Below are 22881 nucleotides of genomic sequence, written 5' to 3' on the forward strand. Positions count from 1 at the left end.
GCACACCTGAAACTAACACAGCATTGTAAATCAAGTAGGCTTCAATTTAAAAAAAGAAAATGAGGTAAACTTGTGTAAAATGAACCTAAAACAGGGAAGGGAAGGAAGGCAGGAGAAAGAAAAAGAACTCTGGTAGAAGTATTTGGGATGCTGAATCACCGTCCTGGTTTCTCATCTTGTTTTCTCTGAAAACCACACAGTTTATTATCCAATGCTAAAAAGAAGGGAGAAGAAAACATTTATGAGGCATTGACTTAACTGAAAATAAGACTGAAAACAAGACCTCCTTCCTGCGCTCAGGGTGGCTTAGCGAGGAAGTGTGGCACACGTACGCGTGTGTGTGGTCATTAAACTTTGAACTTCTATGTTTGTCCGTGTGCCAGGCACTGTGCTCGGTTCTGTGATTCACAGAGAAGTACATAGAGGTTATTGTCCTGAAAGGGCGGACCATGTAGTAGAAAGAAAAGAAAGTTAAAGTGGTGATGACAGTATAGTCAGCAAGTGTCACAGTAAGGGCAGGACCAGGGCGGCCTGGCAGCACAGAGCGGCACTGAGCCCTGACCTGGGAGGAGTAGGGGTGCTTCATAGGAAGAAGTGATGCCTGAGCTGCATTTTGAAGGATAAGGAACATCTAGCCTGGGCGAGGGGGTGGTGGAGAGCAGTAGCATGTCAGGCTCCAAGGGTGTATAAAGGAAGGAGGCAGGAGAGTGCTGTGGCTTCTGGGAACTGCAAGTCACCCCGTATAGCACAGCCATGTCTGAGATGGGCAGCCCAGAGTGATGAGTTAGAGTGGCCAGGTCGTGAGGGTCATGTGCTGTGCTAAAGCCTTTGAATTCCACCCCAAGCAATGGGAGGACTTTAAAGAAGGAGAGTGGCATAGACAGATGGGCATTACAGAAAAATTCTTCTAGCAATATTGTGCCCCAGTGAGGCAGACTAATTAAGAGAGGAGACTAAGGCAGTAATCTGTGCAAGAAATGAAGTCTCAAATAAGATAGTAACAGGGGAAATGATGAGAATCAAAGAATACTAAGGATGTTGATTCAAAAGAATTTGATTGATGGGCTGTGGGACGGGGGTTAAGGGAGGAGTCGAGATGGTCCCTCGATTCCTGGCTTGGACAGCTAGGTGGATGATGGTAGTATTCTCCGAGGGGGGAGGAATGTGGAGCTACAGTCGGAGCATGTAGAGTTTATCATGCCCATTGGACACTATATAAAAAACCTGAAAGCAAACTCTAGACTTGGAGCTCAAGAAAGAGATGTAGGCTCAGGAGTTATTGGGGTCCCATCACAAGCAGGTTGCAGCTGAACTTTTTGGTAATGAGATTATGCAGAGGGAGAGAGAAGAAAAGAATGCAGAAGACCATGAGGAACATGAATTTTAAGAGGCAGCCGGAGTAGAGGGAGCCCGCCAAAGAGCGCAAGCTGGGTATGGGGCGCTGGGGCAAAGCCAGGTATGTGTGGGATCTCGGGTCAGGCTCACTGTCTAGTCAGCCGTCCATGGAAGAAAGGGCAAAGAGCGCATGACGAGTGGCAGAAGTGCCCACGCCAGCTGAGTTTGCCTCTGACTAAAATCTCCTTGGGCGTATGTCTGCCATCACTTCATTTCCAGAACATCTGGGAATACAAGTTGCTTTCTGTTTGTTGAACTGGACATACTGCCTCCTCAGACAAAATGACGGTTCTGTTGGTAAAGACCATGAGGAAAGCGATTTGGGGAAGGCAGAGGACAGTGTTGGCCATGTGGGGGGAGCCAAGGGAAGCAGGGCTCCCTGTGGAGGAGGACTGGTCACTCACCGGTTCAACAAAGATTTCAGAGCCCGCTGTGTGTAGGCTACTCCCAGGCTGATGCTTCAAAGAAGTCCAGAAAGGCAGTGAATGAAACTGTGCAGGTAAAGCAACCAGGGTCCACTTGTGAACTTGGGGTGCTTGTAGGAGAGGCTGATTGCTGTGCGTCCAGAAGTGAAGGGGGGAGGATGTGAAGGCAGGGAGTGTACACTAGTCTGGAGGATTTGAATTTGAGTGTAAAGGGAGTGAGACAAGGTTGCAGCCAGAGGAGAGCAGCCACGATGAGGAAGTGGTGTCAGGAGGAAGGGTGTCGGGAAAGAAACGAACATGCTCATGTTCCCAAGGTAGAGTCAGATGAAACAGTTTGACGATCCAGGTCAAACGATAACCAGTGGAGAGAGGACTCCAGGCGGGTGTGTGTTGGAGAAACACAGCATAGCTTAGCTGTGCATTAGAGAGGAGGAGAGAGCCCCAGACCAGAGGGGAGGGTGGGAATCAGTACTCAGTTCACAGTGGGAAAGGCGGCAAATGAAGGGCCTGTCCATCCCTCCGGGAAGCAGGAGGCAAGATGCAGAGATTGTCAGGTAGGAGACTTGAGGAGATAAGTGAAATCTTAAAACAGGCAGTGTCCAGAGAGTAGTCAGGAGCCCTTCTTTGAAAGCGGGCAGCCTTATGCTCACATCCTGGTTCTGCCCCTTAACTGGCCATCTAAATTGGACAAGTTATTTAACCTCTCTGTGCCTGGGTTTTCTCATGTGTGAAATGAGGGTAATAACAGAAGCCTGTTACTTGGGGTTGTTGGGAAAATCAAATGAGTTGGTTAATGTAGTACTTACTACTGTGCCTGGCACAACAAAAGTGCTCCACGTGTATTGACTATAATAATTTTCCTGGCAGGACTAAGAGCAAATGCAGGCTGGGGTCATGTAAACTCCAAGATGTAAGTGGTTGATGGAGCGTCTGAGAGCTCGGCCAAGGAAGCACTGTGTCCTCTAGGACAGAAGGAATCAAGGAAATCCTTAGAGAGGAGAGGCACGTGGTTGATACACAGGGTCATGGAGAGCCCATCTCAGGTAGAACAAACGCTGGGCAGAGGCAAGAGGCTGTGGAAGAGCGCGCTCTCTCTAGACCTGAGAGGGAGCCGGTGAGGCTCTGGGAGCGGTGTGTGTGTGGGAAGGCTCCTCCTGCCTCCAGTGAGGGAGGAATGAGCAGGCGGTGCGGAGCGGTGAGCCCTAGACTTTGCAGGTCCTTGAGTGCTGAGATTCTGCACTGTGGCCACAAGAAGTTTGGAAGCAGAGCCGTGACAGGCTCGGCTCTGCCTTCTGTGCTCCTGCTGGTGAGAGTAGCTGATGAGGATAATGATAGTAATAAGAACAATAGTAATGATGCTACATTTATGGAGTGTGCGCTACATGCCCAGCTCCCTGCAAGGCGCTACGTTTTGGTCACTGCTCACAAGTGCCCTGTGAGAGAGGTCCTGTCACTTTCCCCATTTCTCAGATGAGGAGGCCGAGGCACACAGAGCGAGTCACTGGAGGAGGACACACAGCTGGTGAAGCTGGGCAGTCTGACTCCATCCCCTGCTCCTGTGACCACCACATTGTCACCACCTCTCCCGTGAGGTCGTGGCTCAGAGGAGAGGACGACAGGTGGAGGATGAGGTGATGACCTCAGCTAAAGCCCTGGCAGCTTGTTGACAGTAGCTTTTCTTAGTCAAGGAGAGTGTGGCTCCCCTGCAAGGGGCTCAAGGGGATGGGGGATGTGTTGTGAAGACACCAGGCTCTCCCAGAGCCCAGCTTCTAGTGGGGCCTGTGGCTGGATTCACAGGGCTGGGTGCCGCTGGGCAGTTGTGCTGTTTCTGTCTGGGAACACAGGGCTTTGCCTGTATGTCTGACTAAATTGTCAGGCTCTTGGTTTCACTCTCCTGTGACTTTGGCTGGTCCTGGCTCTACGTGGCTGAGAAATCTGAGGCCCACCCCACTTGACCATTCAGTCCCTGGGTTGTAGGAACGTTCTCAATGTGGATAATCCAGTGGTTTAGCCCGGGCCAAGTGGGCCCCCTCAGTTCATTCCAAGGCTGGGATGGAGGTGGGGAGGGGTACCACAGGCAGGGAGGCAGCTGCTCTCAGAGCTCCTGTGATCTTCAGTCAGTGAAGCTGGTCACCCTGACTGACCCCACCTTCCTGCAGGCCCTGCCAGCACCTGGGTTCTGACCGTGTTTTCATTGTCAGCATCGCGTGGGCTCCATCCTCTCAGTCTCTAGCTCCACCCTGGCCTTCGAGGTTCCCATCACCATGGCCATTGCAGCAGCTGTTACATTCACTCTCTATATCTGGTCTTCCCTTCTCATTTCATCTTGCTTCTCTTAAGCAATACACTTTTAAAAAAAACTTACTGGCTCCCTACTCCCAAGCCTTCAACAGATGTTCTCTAATTCGTCATACCTGCGGTGAGCTCACAAGGCTCTCCAGCCCGGGACTGATCACTGCCTCCAACTCGATGCCCCACCATCAGGCCAGGATAACCCTCCTCTGTTGCTGCCTTCCAGGATGCACTCAGTGCAGGCACTTCCGTCTACGCTCCCGCTCCTCCCCCCACACCTGACGGCTCACCCGGCCCTGAGGACAGCTGACTCCAGACCCTGTCAGCCCCTCTCCTCCAGACAACTCCGTTAGTCTTGGTTCTCCAGTTAGACTGTTGGACTGTTGGAAGCACCCCTCTGTGAGGATGTGTCCAACCTGTATGCAACTGAGCACATACCATTGGGAAACTTAATATTCAGTGACTGGGAAATTAGGAAATTTAATATTCAGTGATTAATGGCTGATTTATGATCCCTTGGTTTTGGATTTTTTTTTCTTTCAAACTTTTAATTGCATTTTTTAAAGAACATTCCATAGAAGCCCTCGGACTGTGATGCTCGAATACGTGTTAGAGGCAAAGCCAAGTGAGAGGTTTCAGTCCTGATCCTGTTAAAGACGTGCCCATTCTCTCTGCTTTTGTTTTGGCCTCTTTTTTAAGCACCATCTCTCTTATTGTTGTTTCCCCCTGAAGTACCTTCCATGGAGAAGTGCTGGAGTCAATGATGGGGTAAATCACCCTTCTGGGTGTGGAGTGTGTCGCAAGCGGTCATCTCACGTTTGCCCTCTAGCTAGATGTTTATATTGGTGCCTATTTTGAAATGGCTTTTATTACTTGCTGACGATTAAAGTTATTAGCCTAGAACCCTAGAAAGTCTTTGGTTGGACACAATTTTTTGCCTGCTCAGTTTCTACTCTTCCAAGTGTTTGCCACCCCCTCCAGCGGTGTGTTTCTTTCTGGGTCCTACCTACCGACCTGTCCTTTCAGACTTCCCTGCAGACACGCAGCCCCCAAACACAGCGAACAGGAAGTGCCTTGGGGTGAACTAGCAGCTGTCCCTTGTTTTGGGGGCATATAGGAGATCTGTGTTGCTTTGGCTTTCTCCAAAGAAGTTGAAATAGACCCAGAAAAGCTTTGCCAACTGCTGTAGGAGCAAAACCAAATCAACTTTAGTTCTTTCCTTCTCAGTACAAATATTTTTCTACCAGTCATGACTGGCTTTCATTCACATGTGGTTTACACAATTATTATTGTAATAATTCAGTAATTCCTCAGACAGGTACTCTTGTGGGAAAAAGAGGAAAACAGCTTAGAAATAAGATGTGGTAGAAGACATAATGTGGTACATAAAAATGAGAAACTTTACCATGCAGTAAGACTGTGATGCTGTGAAGTCTAGCCAGTATCAGAAGTCGAAGTGAAAATTGGGAAGGAGGCAATGCAAGCAGTGTGTAGAGGCCAAAAGCCCAAGGAGGCGAGATTCTTGGTGATCATCCCAGATGCCTCTGCGAAGAGGCAAAACAGGAACAATGTTAAGTCTTTATGCAGGCTCTTCCCACTGGCCACGCGGAAGCCCAGGGGTCATGCCGATGAATCTGCTCTCCTGACTCTCAGCGTTTCCTCCCACCCTCCAACACTACCCCCAGACATGTACAAACACATTGGAGGTTTTTGTGTATTTAAAATGATAATCGAGGCAGGAGAAGATTCTGTGCTAATGCTGTTTTCCTGAAAGGCTGTGAGTTACCCTGGTCTGAAAACAACACATCCCTCAGTGTTGTTTCCAATGGCTGCTTGCTTCTGTCTGATGTTTGCAGTGAAGTCTTGGTTTGAAAAGACGTATGAATTCTTTTAGGACAACCTTTGTTGGGAAAATCAATTATGAGTGGTTCGTTTTATGCTGAGCCTTTTGTCAGCGCCATTTATGGCTGTTCTGTTTATTTATTTTGTGAGAGCCTTTCTGAGAGTTGATGAATGTGTTTTGTGAGAGGATACGAGAGCCCCACAATTTGTTTTGATTGGTCTCCATTTGGATTCACAGCGAGCAGGTGCCGTGGTTTGGAATTGGTTTTGGCAGCAGATTGATTGTATAAATATTAGATACATGGGACGAAACCTCATTTAAATTATTTTCATCAGTAGAAATCGGGGAGCCTTAAGACTATAAGAGCACCACGGTTCTATTTTTACTGCTTTGAGCCTGCAAATGTGTAACACACTGTATGTCTGACCATACGTGTGTATAGGTGGCCTCCTTTGTGCAAATACTTAACATGCAGATCTTCTGCATTTCTTTGAGAGTTTATGATTTCTTAACAGAAATTTTTTTCCAGGCTGAAACATGCAGGCATTTTTATTTTGGAAAATACATCAAGGGATGTTTTCAGTTTGGTGTATTTTTGTTGCTTATATTGAAGCCTTGGGAAGTAACCTGTTACATTTGTAAGCCTTTGACTTTTTTTTCCTGTTTTGTTATTGTTGTTGTTTATTGCCAAAACCGCATTAAAAGTGTTTCAAACCTCTTGTTAAGCGCAGGGAAGTAGGACTACAACACTTCCCACCTCCCCAGCAAAGCTGTTTACAAGGCTGACATTGTCCTAAAAATTGACTTTCTAGGTTTTCATGAATCCGTATACATTTTTACTCATGTGTTTTTATTCAGGCAAAGGACTGAACAGGGACTTCTGATCATAGGTGGAATGAGCAATCTGGATGTCTGTTTGTACCTAACCCTTCAAATAACATCCTAAGGCTTGGGCTGCTTCTGGGTAAATTCTTTTTTTTTTTCTTTCTTTCTTTTTGTTCTAGGAGCTAGAATTCTGGAGGAAATATGTGGGCAGGCTCTGCTAGCTGTACTTTTCTGTATTTCCAAGTTGAGTTTTTAAATTTCTATGCTGACCTTTAATTTTTCTGTCTTATTTTTGTTTTCTCCAATAACTTCTGGGTTTTTTAAAAAAAATTCTATTGAAGTACAGCCAGTTACAATGTGTCAGTTTCTGGTGTGCAGCACAGTGTCCCAGTCATGCATGTACATATATATATTCCTTTTCATATTCTTTGTCATTAAAGGTTGTTGCGGGATACGAAGTGTAGTTCCCTGTGCTAATGCAGAAGGGACTTTGTTTTTTAAAAAATCTATTTATATATATAGTGGCTAGCATTCACAAATCTCAATTCCCAAATTTATCCCTTCCCACCCCCTTTCTCCTGGTAACCATAAGATTATTATGTGTGAAAGTCTGTTTCTGTTTTGTAGATGAGTTCATTAGTGGCCTCATTTTTTTCTGTTTTTTAGACTCCACATATGAGTGATATGTGGCTTGTTTCTTCTCTTTCTGGCTAACTTCACTGAGAATGATGATCTCTAGGTCCACCCATGTTGCTGCACATGGCATTATTTGTTGATGGCTGAGTAGTAGTCCACTGTATAAATACACCACAACTTCTTTATCCAGTCATCTGCCAGTGGACATTTAGGTTGTTTCCATGTCTTGGCTATTGTAAACAGTGCTGCTGTGAACATTGGGGTGCAGGTGTTTTTTTGAATTAGAGTTCCCTCCAGATATATGCCCAGGAGTGGGATTGCTGGATCATATGGTAAATCTACTTTTAGTTTTGTGAGGAATCTCCATTCTGTCTTCTATAATGACTGCGCCAAACTGCATTCCCACCAGCAGTGTGAGAGGGCTGCCTTTCCTCCACAGCCTCTCCAGCATTTCTCGTTTGTGGGCTTTTGAACAGTCGCCGTTCTGACTGGTGTGAAGTGGCGCCGCGTTGTAGTTGTGATTTGCATTTCTCCCATAATTAGTGATGTTGAGCATTTTTTCATGTGCCTGTTGGCCATTTATATGTTTTCATTGGAGAGTTGTTTGTTTAGGTCTTCTGCCCATTTTTGGATTGGCTTGTTTGTTTTTCTGTTACCAAGTTGTATGAGCTATTTATATAATCTGGAAATTAAACCTTTGTCAGTCGCATCATTTGCTAATATTTTCTCCCATTCCATAGGTTGTCATTTTGTTTTGTTTATGGTTTCCTTTGCTGTGCAAAAGCTTGTAAGTTTAATTAGGTCCCATTTGTTTATTTTTACTTTTCTTTCTATTGCTTGGGTAGACTGCTCTAGGAGAAGATTGCTGCGTTTTTTATGTCAGAGAATGTTTTGCCTGTGTTTTCTTCTAAGAGGTTTATAGTGTCGTCTTATGTTTAAGTCTTTAAGCCATTTTGAGTTTATTTTTCTGTATGGTGTGAGGGAGTGCCCTAACTTCAGTCATTTACATGCTGCTGTCCAGTTTTCCCAACACCACTTGCTGAAGAGACTGTCTTTTCCCCATTATATATTTTGCCTCCTTTGCCAAAGATTAATTGTAGGTCTGTGTGTTTATTTCTGGGATCTTATTCTGTTCCATTGATCCATATGTCTGTTTTTATGCCAGTACCACACTGTTTTGATTACTGTAGCTCTGTAATATTGTCTGAAGTTTGAGAGGGTCATTCCTCCAGCTTCATTCTTTTTCTTCAGTAATGTTTCTGTATCTTTTATGATTCTATATAAATTTTAGGATTATTTGTTCTAGTTCTGTGAAAAATGTCCTGGGTAACTTGATAGGAATTGTATTAACTCTGTAGATTGCCTTGGGCAGTATGGCCATTTTAACAATATTAATTCTTCCAATCCAAGAGTATAGGATATCTTTCCATTTCTTTAAGTCCTCTTTAATTTTTTCAATCAATGTTTTGTAGTTCTCCATGTATAAGTCTTTCACCTGCTTGGCCAGATTTATTCCTAAGTATTTTATTGTTTTGGATGTGATTTTAAAAGGGATTTTTTATTTTTATTTTTTTACTTTCTTTTCCTATCATTTCATTGTTAGTGTAAAGAAGTGCAACTGATTTGTGTATGTTAATGTTGTATCCTTCTACCTTGCCAAATGTTTTTGTAGTTCTTCTCTGTCCTTCCTTCATACTCCTCTCTTATGGGTGGTTGATATTCTTTATTATGTCTGCGTTTCTCTCACTTGCCTTTGCATATCTAATGTAGGGTTTTGACTTATGGTTACCATGAGGTTCATGTATTTCGCTCTGTTACAATATCTGACTTCCTTAAAGTGATTGTTATTTAAGGACATAAAAGTTCTAAAAGATCTACTGTTTTACTCTACCTTTTTTTGTTTTTGATTTTACTTTTTACATCTTCGTATGCCTAATATAAGTGTTTACTGTAATTATAGTTGTTGTTACAATTTTTGTCTTTTAGTCTTTGTAGTGGCTTATTTAAGTGGTTGATTCACAGCCATTGCCCCATTTTTGCCCTTAAAGTGGGATTTCCCCCTTCACACAAGTTCTTATTTTTTGTTCTTTTTCATGTAAAGAAAACCTTTTAATACTCCTGTAAGGTCAGTTTAGTAGTGATGAACTCAGATTTTGCTTATCTGAGAAACTCTTTAACTGTCTGTCAATTGTGATTAATAACTTAGCTGACTAGGTAGCCTAGGTTCTAGGTTTTTCCCTTTAAGTACTTTAAATATATCATGGCTGTTCCTTCTGGCCTGCAATGACTCTGCTGAAAAACAGCTGATAAGCCTCCATGAGCTCTCCTGTCCTCGCGACTACAGTGAAACCACAGCTGACTGCTAATCAAGCATCAAAAAAAAAAAAAAAAAAAAAAAAGATGAACCTAGCAGAAAAGATCTTCAACTGGAAACATAAAGAGGTGACCACAGCAGGATGGTAGGAGGGGCGTGCTTATAGTATAATCAAGCCTTATACCCCCCGGGGTGGGCTACCCACAAGCTGAAGAGTAAATCACAAAGACCCTCCCACAGGAGTTCTAAGCCCCATGTCAGGCTCCCCAGCCTGGGATTCCAGCATTGGGAGGAAGAGGAGGCCCCAGGACATCTGGTTTTGAAGGCCAGGGGTGCTTAGCTCTAGGAGCCCTATGTGGCTGGGGGAAACAGGGAAGTGTACACAGAATCTCATGTGTGCCAGGTTCAAGGGCAGAACTAGTGATTTCATAGGAACCTGGGCCAGGCCTGCCTGCTGGTTTTGGAAGGTCTCCTGGGGACATAGGGGAAGGCCGTGGCTCAGAGAATATAAAAGCTGGTGCCTGATATTCCAGGAGTGTTCATCTATGTGAGCTTTCCTGGAGGCTGACATCTTGATTGGACATTAGCACCAAAACCTAGCCCCACCCAACAACCTGTAGGCCTAAGGACCAGGAAGCCTCAGGCCACACAACATACTGGGTGGGAGCACCGCCCCACCTGTCAGTGGACTTCCTGACCTAAAAATACATCTAGACAATGCCCTACCCAGCAGAGGTCCAGGAACAAGCTACACCCAGCAGTGGGCAGGCACTGACTTCTCCTGCCAAGAAGCCTGCGTAAGCCTGTAGTCCAGCCTCATCTACCAGGGAGCAGATACCAGAAGGAAGAATACAATCCCAAAGCCTGTGGAAGGAGCCCACAAACAGGCCAGATTCTACACTGGGACTGGCTGGACCCTGGCCCTTGGGTGACAAGAGAGGAGTGCACTGCTGGGATGCATAGGACGTCTCCCACAGAGGGCCACTTCTCCAAGGTTGAGAAACATAACTATCCTACCTAAAAATACAAATAGAAAGATTTACAGAATGAGGCGACAGAGGAGTATCTCCTAGACCAAGGTACAAGATAAAACCCCAGAAGATGAAATAAGTGATGAGATAGGCAATTTATCTGAAAAAGAAGTTAAAGTAATGATGATGAAGATGTTCAGAGAAGTCAAGAGGAGTACAGATGCACAGAGCAAATTTTTAGCAAAAAGTTAGAAAATATAAAGAATACCCAGAGTTGACGAATAAAATCACTGGAATGATTTTAGTGATCTAACACACTAGAAGGAACTAAGAATAGACTAAAGGAAGCAGAACAGGTCAGTGAGCTAGAAGACAGATTAGTGGAAATCATTACTACAGAACAAAAAAAAAAAAAAAAAAAGAAGAGGAATGAGGATAGTTTAAGAGAATTCTGAGACAACATAAAGTGCATTAATCACATTATAGGGGTCTCAGAAAGAGGAGAGAGAGAGAAAGGATGTGAGAAGATTTTGGGAGAGAATAACCAAAAACTTCCCAACTTGGGAGAGGAAACAGTCACCCAAGTCCAGGAAGCACGGAGAGAACCACACGAGATCAACCCGAAGAGGAACACATGAAGGCACATAGTCATCAAATTGACAGAATTAAGGATGAGGAGAAAATGTTAAAATCAGCAAGGGAAAAGCAGCAAAATGACATACAAGGGAGCTCCCATAAGATTATGTCAGCTGATTTCTCAGCAGAAAGTCTACAGGCCAGAGGGGAGTGGCACGACATATTTAAACTGTTGAAAAAGAAAAAATTTACAACCAAGGATATTGTATCCAGCAAGGCTCTTGTTCAGATTTGATGGAGAAATCAAAAGCTTCACAGATAAACAAAAACTAAAAGAATTCAGCACCACCAAGCCAGCTTTACAACAAATGTTAAAGGAACTTCTCTAGTCATCAAACCTTAAGAAAAGAGAACAAAAAGAAGAAAGAGATGGGGGAAAAAAAGACATACACAAGATTGCTGTGGTTGTTCAGGGTCTTTTATGGTTCCATATAAATTTTGGAATTTTGTTCTAGTTCTGTGAAAAATGCCGTGAGTGTTTTGACAGAGGATGCGTTGGATCTGTAGTTTGCTTTGGGTAGATGGCCGTTTTGATAATGTTGATGCTTCCAGTCCAAGAGCACAAGATATCTCTCCATTTCTTTGTGTCATCTTCAGTTTCCTTCATCAGTGATTTACAGTTTTCAGAGTATAGGTAACCTCCTTGGTTATTTATTTCTAAGTTTATATCTAGGTGTTTTGTTGTTTTTGATGCAATGGAAATGTTTATGCCAGTTATAAAATTCTGGTTTTTGAAGTGAAAAAAGGTGAATGAAAAGCCGAAATCGCAAAATATTCTCCTCTCTCATGGGTGAGTTGTGCTCCATTACCTGTGTGTGGGGCATCTTCTTTCTCCAGTCATCTGTTGATGTGCACTTGGGATGCTTTCATGTCTTGGCAATTGTAAATAGTGTTGCTGTTAACAGCGGGGTGTATGTATCTTTTTGAGTTAATTCTTATTTTGTGGTTGGCTTTATTCCTTTAATAACTATGCAAGTTAAAAAAGCTAAGGCTCTAAACCTTCTTAGAGACAATGAAGAGTAGATATAAGTAAATTTTAAAAATACATGCAGTAAGAAGAGCTGATAGGCTTATGAAGGATTTCCTTTAATGTGACATTTTCCTCTTTTCTTGCTGCCTTTAGAATTTTGTCATTGTCTTTAAATTTCACTTTTTGAATAATGATGTGTCTTGGTGTGAGTCGGTTTGAGCTGATCCCATTTGGGACTCTCTCTGATTCCTGTGCCTGGATATCCGCTTCCTTCTTCAGATTAGAGGAGTTTTCAGCCATAATTTTATCAAAGATTTTCTCACCGTTTCTCTCTCTTCCTTCAGGGACCCCTATAATGTGAGTGTTACTATGCTTGAGCTGTCTCAGAAGTCCCTTAACCTCGTGTAACGTGCTTTTTCTTCTTGCTTTTCTGACTGGGTGCTTTTCATTATTCTGTCTTCCGGGTTGCTAATGGGTCGTCTGTGTTGTCTAATCTTCTGTATGACCTGCAGTTCTTCTCTGACTGGTTATTTTTTATATTTTCTTGTTCTTTTTAAAAATTCTCCATGTTCTGTTCTTTTTCCCAGCTCAGCTGTCATTCTTGTTACTATTGCTTTGATCTCTTTGTCAGGTAAGTTATTTATTTATTTTCATTATGGTTATTTTCTTTTTCACATAAAACATGTTCCTGTGTATTCTCATTTTAATTTTCTGTATCTCTGTGAAATTAGGTGAAAGTTACCTGTCAGAGTTAAAGGTGTGTCCTTGTGTGAGCGTGTTCCTGTGCAGTCTTCTGTGCCCAGCAGGTTTGTTGGGAAGAGCTGGACCTGAAGTGATCCTGGGCTGCCCTCTTCCCTCGGGACATGCTGGCAGCCCCTGCAGTGGGGTGGCAGGGCTGGAGTCAGAGGGACTGGAGCCAGTTCCAGGTTCAAGCAGGGGCTTCTCTGCTCAGTGACTGTTCCAGCCCTATCAGGGGTGGCACTGGGTCCCGTGGGGCTGGAGCAGGATCTCTGTGGGAGTGGGGTTCGCCTGGGTGTGGTGGCAGTCTTTGCTTTGGTTTGGGATGTGGCTGAGGCCTGAGGGCTTGCAGTGGCCCGTCTGTACTGGTATAACCTTTTCTCTGGCATGCACAGCTTGGCTAGAGGGTGGGCCAGGGCCAGAGAGATTGGGGCCGCAGCCCTGAGCTGGTCCCACCGCCTGTCAGGTGTGCACAGGAAAGTGAGTTCTGGGGATGGCAGGCTCTACCTTGGTGCTAGTACTGTTCCCTGCAGAGGGTGTGCAGGGACAAACTAGCTGGCCGTGACTGCCGGCCGTCTTTTCAGAGGCAGGGCCACACCCAGGCCAGCACCACTTTCTCCCACGGTGTGCACTCTCACTGGCAGTGGAAGCCTCCACCTGAGTGGGGAGCGGCACCGAACAAGGAGGGTGGGGCCAGGAGCCTGGGGGAGTCCAGGGGGCCCGCCTGAGCCACCCCTGCAAGCTGGCTGGAGCCCGAGGCAGTGTTCAGCCTGCTGTGTCCCTGCCGTGATGGGGAGTCAGTGGGTCTCTGCACAGGCTCTTCAAGAGCAGGGGCTCAGCTTCTCACAGTGCTCCAGCAAGCCTGCTGGTTTTCACCCCAGCTGAGAGGGCTCCTCCTCCCAGTGCTGATCCCCTTGCCTGGGTGCCTGACACGTGTTTCAGACCATGATGTAAGGCGCGGGTGGTTGTCAGGGCTGGAGCACTGCTAGGACCTCACGCTGTCTGCGCACGGATGCCCACAGCTCCTAGTGTGTGTGGCTGGTGGAGGGCCTTGCAGGGAGTGGTTGTAAGTCTGTTTGGCACAGATGGGGCTTGTTGTGATTACTCCTCACAAAGATGGTCACAAGGACAGGACATGCCGTCTGATTTTCCAAGGGCTTGAATATTATAATGTGTGATGTTCCCCAGCTGCCTAGTGTGAGCAGCATGACTGCAGGTGCTCTGGGTCCAGGAATGCAAACTCCAGTTATGCTCTTGGGAACCAAAGGAGCAGATCCTAAAGGGGCATATTTACCATAAATTCTCTTACACGTGTCAGTCATGGGGAAACACCAGATTAAGAAATGGATGCTGCCTGAGTTTAGTGTTGAATTATTATAAAATGTAAGGAACCTATAAGATTCTGGGTAAAAATTAGTGCAGTGACAAGTGGAAGTGATCCAAGGAGTACATACAGTAAGAAACAGAGTCCTGAATTTAATCATCTTGTCTGATTTTGACTAATGTTATTTTGATTAAACTATCGAATGTGGTCAGTTGTGAAGTGTGACAGTCTAAGGATGTTTGTAGGAAGTTGTTGGTGATGATACAGTTTTGGGGATTAATGATTGCTGGGATGGATGAAATCGGCTGGCTGTGTGTGCTGGTGGGAGAAGAGACATTGATGCAAGTGGAGGCACTAACAGAGAGGAAGGCTAGTGAAAAGTGAAAGCTAGTGTCAGTTGACTCAGGAAGAGTGAGCTGATAAGGCTGGTTAATAGGCCATAAGGTTTAGTGTTAATTCAGAGGATATAATTTTGGTAATCATGTTAATTGTATTACTATAATGTTTGGAATAATGAGTTTTAGCCTTGGAGAAGGTTAAGATTTTGTACATAATCAGTACCACAGGCGCTGGATCCCACAGCTGTTAGTGACCGTCCCGGTGCAGCCACACAGGCGGGGAGCACTGATGGCAGGTGTTATGCCAGCTCACGTAGAATGGGTGCTGAGCGTGGTGACAGCGGCTGTAATGAAAAATGATGATATTGTGCCATCTGAGCATAGTAATTGGGATATTAAGTGTGATTTATATATTAGTATCCATATAGGATACTGTAAATGCAAAGAGGATAGTAATATAGACTAATGCCACTTGATAATTATGAAACTAATTACAGTTTTATGAGTCAAAATGTTTTTGTTTAAAGTAATTATCATACGTTCATTCTAATCCTTTTAAATTCATCCATAGGCTAACCTTATGGCTACTAGTAATGCGATTACAGTTTGTGCCATGAAGAGTTTAGTTTTTAGGTTACTCTTGTGAAATGCTCAGGGTAGGGGTAGGAGGAGGGCAACTTCTAGGTCAAATATAGGAAAGTAGTGACAACTGAGAGTAAGTAAATGGAGAAGGTGGGCGTGCTGGCCCTATAGAGTCACATCCACACGTGTGTGGACTTGATTTTTCTGGACACTGACTAGAGGAGGTCAGAGTGCGGTCAGGACAAGCTGTTGAGTCTGGTAGTGTAGTGGTGAGTGACATCGGTATAAGCTTTATTGTTTCTCCAGTTACAGGAAAAGCTGTAGATTGGAAGTCAGTTCTACTTAATACTAAAAGAATAAAATGCTCATCAATAGATAGCGATCTGTAGGAACAATCAAACTATCTACAAAATGCATTATCAGGCCACTGACTGAAATCCAAAATAACGAGATGTATAGGGAAATTTTAGTTGGGACAGAAAGCACAGAACGAGAAAAATAGAGCCAATAATTTTGTGTAGTCAGGGGAAGCTTTTAACCATGAAAACTACTGAGCCAAAAACTCCATCTGAAATTGAATTTTATATTCTTCTCACACTTGCAATAATATAAGTTCTTAGAGGAACTGTAATGAATCAAACTTGAAGTATTGTTTATAATTTCTTTCTGTTAGATGGTGAGCGCAAGTGAGGGGAACTTCAGAGGCTCATAGAACTGAAGTATTAAGAAGTTATTATGGGAACTGTGTGTGTGGTCAGTGTGTTAGGTGGTGTGAGCACATATCTATCTTTTTTCTGATCAGAAGGTAGATGGTCATTTTAGGATCTATGTGCATTTGCCTGTGTGTGTGTGTGTGTGTGTGTGTGTGTGTGTGTGTGTGTGTGTGTGTGTGTGTGGTGAGAGTTTGGTCGTGGGGAGAAGCACTGTGAACTTACCCACCCTGTACTGAGAGCTGTGGGACCTCCTTCCCTGTTAAAAATGACCCTGCTCTTGTCACCACATCCCCACCCATGACAGCACTTCTTTGTAATGAATGTACGTAATGTCCTGTTTGTCATGGACCAATGCAGTGCATCCATTTATAGTTCATAAAGTTATTTACATTTTAAACTAAAAGTACTTATATGTATGATGGATTTTATGTTGTTACTCTTATTTACCTTGGTGCCCGAATTAATGATAATAGAAGACCCATTTCCTGAGACAAAGTTGACTTGCCGTTAAGAGTCAGGATCCCTCGTGAACACATCCTCACTGTTTGTCCTGACTGATGCATGACTTGATGTCATTGCAAGAGGAATTTCCAAAGGAAAAGCCAACGGTCTTCCTCAGAACCTTAGGGAGCATGTCACAGGATGGGCTCCAGGTGGAATCACTTTCCAAGGTAGATCTTGGTTCAGGGTAAAGTTACAGCACTTGCCGCCCCGAGACCCTTAGGTGATTCAAATCCCTTCTGTCTTCTCATCCATAAAATGGGTTATTGAGAATGTTGTGTAATTGAAACACTGCACTTTGAGTTTGGTCAGTTGGCACATTTTATTGCTTAGTGTGAGATCTCAATACCTTTGACCTGATGCTAATTGGTGATTTACAGGGGGTCCCGACTCCTGAGGGTTGGAAGGAATTCTGGTTGACAGTAGGAGGAGACCCAGGATCCCTGAAGCCTGCTCACCCTGGCTGGGACTCAGTCCCTCCAGGCCAGGGGATCCTGGAGCCAGCATAGCACCTGAAGCCTGGCTGTGGGACCAGGAAGACCCAGCAGTGCGGTTGGAAACGCAGCCCCACTGGGTCTGTGAGGAGTCGGGGTCAACTCCCCACAGGGCAGGCTCTGGAGTTTCCTCCCCAGGGGCAGCCCATTCTCCTGGACGTCAGCCCCGACAGGGACAGACACAGAGGCTGGTACCAGCAGTCCCAAGAAAAATGGGACGTACCAGTCTTTGCAAGTACAGTGACCCCTGGGGAGCTCAGCTCCAGGGAGGTGAGAGCCTTAGCGTGGGAGAGACTGTGATGCCAGGATTCCTGCCTTTTCTGCCCCTTCCACTCTGGGCCCCTTCCCAGAGTCAGGCCACCCTGGCCCTTCGTCCCCCACCATGCACTGTGGGCTGGCTCCCTCTTTCCTTCTTGCCTTGTCTTTTATCTGCTCTCCCTACCCTGTTCCCCCTGTCACTGTCTGTCACTCTCTAGGACTTGACTCCCACCTCTCTCTGTCATGCACTGTCTCTCTCCCTGCCCGTCTCACTCTGTCTCTCCCCCCAAGGCCCTCAGGCCCTGGGCTCTGGTCCAGCCCTGTCCAGGGCCATAGGGCCGCACCTCTCCCAGCCCTCCCACCCTCACTGCCACGTTTTGGCCCCGGCCCTGCTCACAGTGGAGGAGCCCGGTTACAGAGGCTGCTCCTGCTGGTACTGCTTCACTGCTCTCCCCCCTCTTCCTGGGCAGCACAGTCATACCTTGACCTGTTGGTGGCCCTTGACCAGTTGGCCCAGCCTGGGCCCCAGAGCTGCTGCAGGGCTGGCCACCTGCCCCAGCTGGAAGGAGGGAGGGCCCTGTGGGTCTAAGGGGCCCCTGGGGGATTGGATTGGGGGACATGTAAGGAGCCAGGTGTTTTCACCCAACTCCTCTTTGTCAATGGCAGAGAGTCCCAAACCACTGACTGCCCCCTGCCCGTTTCTCACTTAGAGCCCTGGGCAGACTGTGGGAGCTCCTGAGACTTAGGAGCGAGCTGCTGCCCTCGGCCCCCCTCAGAGTTTGCCTGGAATTGGGGCTCCTGGGGGAAGCTGGCAGGGCTGGGGCCCAAAGCCTGGATGAGTGCGGGGCCCTCTCACTGGACTCTGGTGGCCACTCTAGGCACCTCATCCCTTCCTCACTGTCAGCAGTTGGCCACTTCACGGGGACAGATACGAGGGTCTCTGTGACTCTTGAGACTGGCAGGCCCCATGTGCTCAGTATTTCTTGATTGAGTGAACACAACCACTCTCCATATCTAGACACCAAGTCTTCCGACCGCCCCAAAAGGGTTTCTCAGGCCCCCTCACAGCCAGTACTGCCCCAAAGCACAACTTTGCTTCTGTCCCACATGGGTAGTTTTTGCCTCCTTGAACCTGGGTGTACGTGAATCACCCAAATGCAGTGCAGGGGGTGTGACAATATATAATTATTTTTTATAGTTTTATATATCTTTGGCAAAAATCATAGGGCTTATTTTTATGCATGTAACATATGTACTTAAAATTAATGTGTCACCTACAGGTGTACTACAGATAAGGACGGCCACATGGGTGTGGCGATGTGATTAAGATGGTGTGCTGTTAAGATCTTCTCCATCTTGTGGACATTTTCTGCACTTTGTGTGCAGTGTTGAGCGAAGGGGAGTGAGGACCTCCCACCCTGCCTGAATATTTGACTCCTCTTGGTTCTGTCATTGTCTACCTAGTATGTTTTTCAGCCACTGCCCAAGGGAAATCCTGGGAGTTTGGAAAAGGAGGAGGGAGCATCCCAGAAGTAGAGGGCAGGGGACATCGGTTGTACAGGACCAGAAAGCATATGGTCAGAAAAGTTTGCAGAGAGGACCCAGGGTTGGCTGGCAGTTGGTGGTGGGGGATCAGTTAGGCGGGGCACATTGTAAAAGTGAGGTCACCCAAAATGTCCACTGTGAGGTGCCAGGGGCAAAGGCAGGTGATTGGTCAAGAGAGGTCATAAAGCACTGGCATTGCTAAGGCAGCGTTCAGACAGGAAGGCTTGGAGGGAGGTGTCTCGTCCCCTCCAGCTGCTCCTGAGAGTCCGCTTGCCTGCTGTTTGTTTTCCTGACCTGCTGACCTCCTGACCTGACTGAACCCTCCTTCCTCCCCTCAAGAGCTTGATTGGCCCTCATCCTTTCTGTGACCCCCCTTCTTCTCCTCTCAAGTGCTCAACCCCTGTACCTGTCACACTCCCTCCCCACTCCATCCCCCACCCCCTCCCCTCCCCAACCCTCCCCTCCCCTCCCTTCCCCTCCCCCCCTCCTGCCTTGGGGACCTCAGGGCCCTGAGAAGACCAGGACATGGAGGTGATGAGGATGTTCTGGTCCCACGTGCTGGGGTGCACTGGATATGAAAATGCAATTGTGAGTAAACATCGGGCATCAGGTGTCCTTTTTCCTGGGCTCTTTCACACTGTGGTTAACTAGCTGCTTTCTCATGGGGTCCTTGATGGGAACGCATCGTTGGTGAAGCCCGAGGCTCTCAGGACAGGTTTCTTGACCAGTCTAGAGTGGCCCTGGCCACCGGCGTCCTCAAGCTCTGAGTCCTGTCAGGACCTCTTGGACCAAACAGCAGGTTGACAGGATGAAACCTGAAATAGTTACTTTATTGCATCAAAGAAGGAAGTGTGAACATCCTAAAAGCCATTGAGTTGTATGCCTAAAATGCGGGAATGGGGGAATTTTATCTCAGTAAAGCAGTTTTTTAAAAAGTGAGAAACTCTTCTTACTTACTAGAAGTCATAGTGAGACTGGCTCCCGGAAAGCTTGTCAGGATCCTGCTTCAAGTTGTGTGTGTTCCGGTCCCGTCCCCGTGCGGTTCGCTGTCCTGTGCGTGCGCCCTTCCTGGTGGTGACGTTTGGCAGTCCTGGGAGCAGTGGGGTCTCAGCACTGGGTTGGTGCTGGTCTGTTAAACAGGGAAATGTCATCTGTGCTCTGTGCTTTCTGGTTTGTTAACTTACAGCAACTTTGTTTTCTTTGAAGTGTATTCTTTTCAGAAATTTTAATGTAACAAAAATACTCAATAGCCCTATAAATTTTAAAATATTTTTATTGAAGTATAGTCAGTTTACCATGTTGTGCATTTATCGTGTACAACAGAATGCTTCAGTCATATGGGAAAATACACATATTCATTTCCATATTTTTTTACCATAAATTACTACAAGATATTAAATAGAGTTCCCTGTGCTGTACAGTGTAAACTAGTTGTTGTCTACTTTATATAGATTAGTATCCATGAATCTCAAACTTCCAATTTTCCTCTTCCCACTCCCTTCTCCTCTGGTAACCATAAGTTTGTCTTCTATGCTGTAAGTCTGTTTCTGTTTTGTAAATAAGTTTGTCTTTTTTTTTTTTTTTTTTTGATTCCACATATAAGTGATATCATATGGTATTTTTCTTTTGCTTTCTGACTACTTCACTTAGAATGACATTCTCCAGGTCCATCCATTCCCTGTTACTGCAAATGGCATCATTTTACCATTTTTATGGCTGAGTAGTACTCCATTGTATGAAATATACCACAGCTGCTTTTTTTTTTACATTTTTTATTGAGTTATAGTCATTTTACAATATTGTGTCAAATTCTAGCGTAGAGCACAGTTTTTCAGTTATATATGAACATACATATATTCATTATCACAATTTTGTTTTCTCTGTGAACTACCATAAGATCTTGTATATATTTCCCTGTGCTATACAGTATAATCTTGTTTATTCTGCATATGCCTGTTGGTATCTACAAATTTCAAACTCCCAGTCTGTCCCTTCCCACCCCCCAGCCCCTTGGCAACCACAAGTTTGTATTGTATGTCTGTGAGTCTGTTTCTGTTTTGTATTTATGCTCTTTATTTTATTTTTATTTTTTGGATTCCACATGTGAGCAATCTCATATGGTATTTTTCTTTCTCTTTTTGGCTTACTTCACTTAGAATGACATTCTCTAGGGACATCCATGTTGCTGCAAATGGCATTATATTGTTTTTTTATGGCTGAATAGTATTGCATTGTATAAATATACCACCTCTTGTATGTCCAGTTATCTGTTGATGGACATTTAGGCTGTTACCATGTCTTGGGTATTGTAAATAGTGCTGCTATGAACATTGGGGTGCAGGTGTCTTTTTTAAGTGGGGTTCCTTCTGGACATATGCCCAGGAGTGGGATTATTAGGTCATATGGTAAGTCTATTCCTAGTCTTTTGAGGAATCTCCAAACTGTTTTGCACAGTGGCTGCACCAACCTGCATTCCCACCAGCGGTGTAGGAGAGTTCCCTTTTCTACACAGCCTCTCCAACATTTGTCATTTGTGGACTTTTGAATGGTGGCCATTCTGACTGGTGTGAGGTGATACCTCATTGTAGTTTTGATTTGCATTTCTCTGATAATTAGTGATAATGAGCATTTTTTCATGTGCCTGTTAGCCGTTTGTATGTCTTCACTGGACAATTGCTTGTTTAGGTCTTCTGCCCATTTTTGGATTGAGGTTTTTTTTTTTTCTTATTTAGTTGTATGAGCTGTTTATATATTCTGGCAATTAAGCCCTCATCAGTTTCATCTTTTGCAGAGATTTTTTCCCATTCTGTAGGTTGTCTTTTTGCTTTGCTTATGGTTTCCATTGCTATGCAAAAGCTTCTAAGTTTAATTAGGTCCCACTTGTTTATTTTTGCTTTTATTTTTATTGGACTTCTAGCAAATTCTTAGTTATCCCTTTCCTTTTCATCTTGGAGGCTGCCCCCAGGGACTCTGTGTCCAGCTAAGTTGATGGGGGAGCCCTGAGAGCTGAGCTGATGTGAAAATCAGTGGCTGCGACCTGCTGTGATGTTTATAATGAGGAAATGCTCAGGAGGGATGTGACCCAGGAGGTGGACGAGTTGTCTTTTTTTTTTTTTAGTGACGTGTCCTTGTGAAGAATGTTGATTTCCCCAAAGCAGAAAGTGTCCTTGATGTCCTTAGAATTGTCCAAATATAAAGAAAATTCAGATACATGCTGTAAAATTTTTACTGTGTCAGGAAAAATCACCTCCACACCCTAAAAGAGACAGACTGAGAACACCTCATGGATTTAAGTGGGTTTGTTCTGATAGGCTTCCACCAGATTCTTACAGACCTGGAAAAACCGAGTGTCAGGAACAATCTTTGCACTGAAGCAGAATCAACGCCACATGAACACTCCACCCAAAGAAGAGTCTGTTCTGTTTCTTTTGAGCCTACTAAGGAGGGCATTTATAGGTCATCTTTGTTTGGATTTTTTCCCTCAAAGGGAATGAGGCTGAGTTCTCTCAGGTTAGTCAGCCCTCTTTCCCTACCACATCTTTGAGCATTTGGATAAACTAACTTGTCCTTCTCCACCGTTGCTCATGGCCGCTGACAGAACCTGAGTCCATCAGCCCTGATGGATAGACTCTAGGTAGGAGGCAGCTGCTGACGTCAGCGCTCAGACAGTGCCGTGTGTTACAAGCATGCCCACGGTGGAGGGGGTTTTACCAGTTAGTGACTAGATGGTGTTTGTTTTTGTGCCTTTGATCTGCGTGTCTCTCCTTTGTGCTGAGACCCACTGCTCTCTCAGAGGGCAGCTATGGAAAGACGGTGCATGTTTTCCACCAGCACAGATTTTACTGACCCCAACTGTGAGAGCTGACAATGACAGTGTTACTGATTTCAGGGGCTGCTTTCTAGAGAGGTTTTATTTGCACAAGACTGAAACTTGGTGTCTAGATAAAGTACAAGTTACATTGTGTATTTATTCCCTCCTATAATACTTATAAATCTAGTTTTTACAAAACTATGTGTTTGGCTTTTGTTTTGGTGACTGTACATTCCAGAAATACAAATTAATTTTCTTGGTGGCTGTTAA

The 22881-nt window shown here is 45.1% G+C and overlaps 1 protein-coding gene across 18 annotated transcripts in view; it reads left to right on the forward strand.

The window, feature by feature from the left end:
- LOC141575136 (uncharacterized) overlaps positions 1 to 22881 on the forward strand; it is a 78576-nt gene that overhangs the window by 26548 nt on the left and 29147 nt on the right. For 2 of the 18 annotated variants that reach the window (XM_074353638.1, XM_074353637.1), the window contains 2 exons: positions 12895 to 12938; positions 13039 to 13113. The exons of 15 other annotated variants lie outside the window; for them this stretch is intronic. The gene's annotated coding sequence lies outside the window, so the exon portion shown is untranslated. The remainder of the gene's footprint in view (positions 1 to 12894; positions 12939 to 13038; positions 13114 to 22881) is intronic. One more of the 18 variants, XM_074353639.1, reaches the window with a different exon arrangement.

This window comes from Camelus bactrianus, chromosome 26 (assembly GCF_048773025.1).
Source record: "Camelus bactrianus isolate YW-2024 breed Bactrian camel chromosome 26, ASM4877302v1, whole genome shotgun sequence".
Classification (NCBI taxonomy): Eukaryota; Metazoa; Chordata; class Mammalia; order Artiodactyla; family Camelidae; genus Camelus; species Camelus bactrianus.